The sequence below is a fragment of the Varanus komodoensis genome, unplaced genomic scaffold (assembly GCF_004798865.1).
Source record: "Varanus komodoensis strain SLA01 unplaced genomic scaffold, ASM479886v1 scaffold33, whole genome shotgun sequence".
Lineage (NCBI taxonomy): Eukaryota > Metazoa > Chordata > Lepidosauria > Squamata > Varanidae > Varanus > Varanus komodoensis.
In genome coordinates, this window is record NW_025335817.1 from 1,400,183 (window position 1) to 1,402,991 (window position 2,809).

Consider the following 2,809-nt stretch of genomic DNA (forward strand, 5'->3'; position numbering starts at 1 on the left):
TTGGAACCTCTCCTCCTCCTCCTCCTCCTCCTCCTGGTCAGAGAAAAAGAGGAGCAAGAATGGGGACATACTGGTGGAGGAAATAGGCTATTTTTGGTGGACCTGTCCAGGGACAGCATCACGGGTGGGCACGGTGGGGCTCATGGCAGAGGCTGGCTCCCCGGCAGGACCCATGGACAAGAACCCCCAGAGTTGCTCCGCCTGTTCCCCCTGGCAGCCTTTTTGCCCACCTGCCCCTCATTCCAGCCCAGACATTGCTGGTGGGGAAGAGCAGTGGCAGATGGCCCAGCCCACAGGCCCCCTGCTGCTCTGCCCAGCAAGCAAGAGGTGGTCCGGACGAGCAGAGCGGGAGAGGCAACAGCGGCTGGGGATGGTGGTGCTGGGAAGGCAGATCTGCTGCAGCAGGGGGCCCACGCAGGGTGTCTTGAGGACAGCGTTACAGCTGGCTGCGTGTCACATGTAGTTCAGCCCTAAGCCTGTAATCTGATGCTTGCTCCTCCTTAGCAGCCAGCCCTGTTGAAGGGAGTGAGACGTCCTTCCAAGGAGACACGCATCACACTGGAACCCTCCATTCACTGCAGCTGCACCCAGGGCTGCCGGCCAAGCGAGACTCCTTTTCTGGGTGAGTTTTCCAGCATCGCATGGTGCAACTTAGGACTGTCTGTGGAAGTGCTTTCTCTTGTACACTCACTCATAGTTGAGAAGTTGCTAAGGGCAGACAATCTTCTGATCCTACATCTTTATGGAAGGCATGAGAAGAGGGGCATTTAATCTTGCTTGAGAGGGAGGGAGTGGGGAGGAGAGAGGGGGAGAGAGAACCAGCCCTGCAATGGAGTCATGGAAGGACAAATTCAGGAATGTCACCTTGCTTTGGAAAACAATTATATAGCCAGAGGGCTTTGAGGACAACTTGTGCCAGCGTGCAGTGACTCATGGAAGTGACCCGCTCCCTCTCAGTCCTGTGAGCACAGCCAATGGTGAGAAATGCTCCGAGTTGCTATTCGACATCTGGAGAATTACCAATCATCCCCCACACCTGTGATCTAGCTCGCTTTTGCCTACAGTTGCCTTTAACTCCCTGGTACCTTCAGATGTGTGGGGACTTCAGTTGCCATTATGACCAGCCAGCATGCCAACGGCCAGGGATGCTGAGAGTTGGAGCCCAGATCATCTGAGGGCCAGGGATGAAGGATGGGCGAGGCCCCCCACCCGCGGGATTCGAGGGAGCTGTCCATGGTTCTGAACTCTGCCCTTTAGCCCAAGTAGATTCAGCACCATGAACAGCTCCTCGAAGGGTCGGGCTGCTGCCGGTCCCAGGGGTGCCGGCTGGATCAAAGGCTTCCGGTGGTCTCTGCCCCGCCGCACCCTTTCACCCGTCAAACGCCCTCCTTTCTGCAGCAGCGAGGGAAACCAGGGGCGTTCCTTGCAGTGGGTGGTCTGGGAATATTTGAGCAGCCAAGCAGGGCATTTTTGGAGGGCTTCCTTCCGTAGGGTCGCCATTACTCGGAGATGACTTGATGCCCACGTGACTGACAACTGGGACTATTTGGGAGACTCTGCAGGAAGACCAACAAGGCCCTCGGGGGGGGGGGGGTGGTCCGTGGCTGCTCAGAAGAGGGTCTTTTTGGTGACACCCAGGTGTGGACTGAGCTAGGTTGGGCTGCTTTGGGCACCAGATGAAGCCCCCTTTAGTCCCCCGGGGCATGTTAGCCTTCCCCTTTCTGTTGTGTCAAATCTGTTGCCATTTTTTTAAACCTTTGCACTGCCACTTGGTTTTATCCAGGTATTAACTTTTTACGTCATCTTTATTCATGTTAATTTTGGGCTGGCTGGAAGCTGGACCACCTGAGGGGCTAAGCTCTGCCCTCCTCGGGTGGCCGCGCCGAAGCCCAAGTGGTGAGGCCAAACGAGCAGCGTGCTTTAACCGAAAACCCTGCAAGAGGCTTTGGCACCGAGGTCTGGGGCAGGGGGGAAGTACACCGAATGCTCCGCCAGTGGGTGAGGGAGGGCAGGCAGGGAAGGGGCCGCGGGCTTTGCCCCCGCCAGGCCTAACGCGCCCTGGACCCTTGGCCGAGGCGCAACTGCGCAGCCCCGCTGTTTTGGCGCTGGGTCCTTTCCTGGACCGAGACCCGCCGAGTTGCCTCGCGGCAGCGCCAAGCAGGCCGGATGGCGCTCGGGCTGACACGGCGCCCTTGGCCTGCCCTCCAGCGGGGCTCCGCAGCCTGCGCGTGTCGCATCTCCCCCCCCCCCCCGCGCCCCCCGCCGCCTGGCTTCCAGGCACCTGACGCGGCCGGGGCTGGCTGACTTTTTCGGCGAGGGGCACCACGTGGCGCGTGGCTTGGGCCACCCCCACCCCGAACACGCGCGGGAGGCGGCGCGGTTTCCTTCCCAGCGAGCGAAGCAGGGGAGGGGCGCGAAGACGCGGGTCAGCGGGCGCTCCAGGGCCGCCTCGGAAAAAGTTCCGCGTCCATCCGAAGAACGGGGCGCGGGGAGGAGGGGAAGGAAGGAGCCGCGAGCGCGCCTGGGCCGCCGCCGGGGATCCGGCTGAGGAGGGGGCGACCTTTTGTCGCCGCCGCCGCGTCCTCCTCGCTCGGCTGCGGCGCTGCCTGGCAGGGAGGGAGGCAGGCAGGCAGGCAGGCAGCGGCTGCGCCCCCTCCCCGCGGCTGCCTGGCTCCCTCCGCAGCCCCCCGCCCGGCCGCGTCCCCGGCCGCGCATCGCCCGGAGGCGCATCGCGCTGGCGGCGGAGAGGGGCCGGGAGGGCAGGACGCGGGGCGGCGCGGCGCGGCGCCCAGGAAAGCGGCGGCCCCGG

General features: G+C 62.7%; 1 protein-coding gene across 1 annotated transcript in view; it reads left to right on the forward strand.

Moving 5' to 3' along the window:
* Positions 1–573: 573 nt before the first annotated feature.
* FAM189A1 (family with sequence similarity 189 member A1) overlaps positions 574–2,809 on the forward strand; it is a 157,609-nt gene continuing 155,373 nt past the window's right edge. Inside the window, exon 1 of the mRNA XM_044438689.1 lies at positions 574–622. The gene's annotated coding sequence lies outside the window, so the exon portion shown is untranslated. The remainder of the gene's footprint in view (positions 623–2,809) is intronic.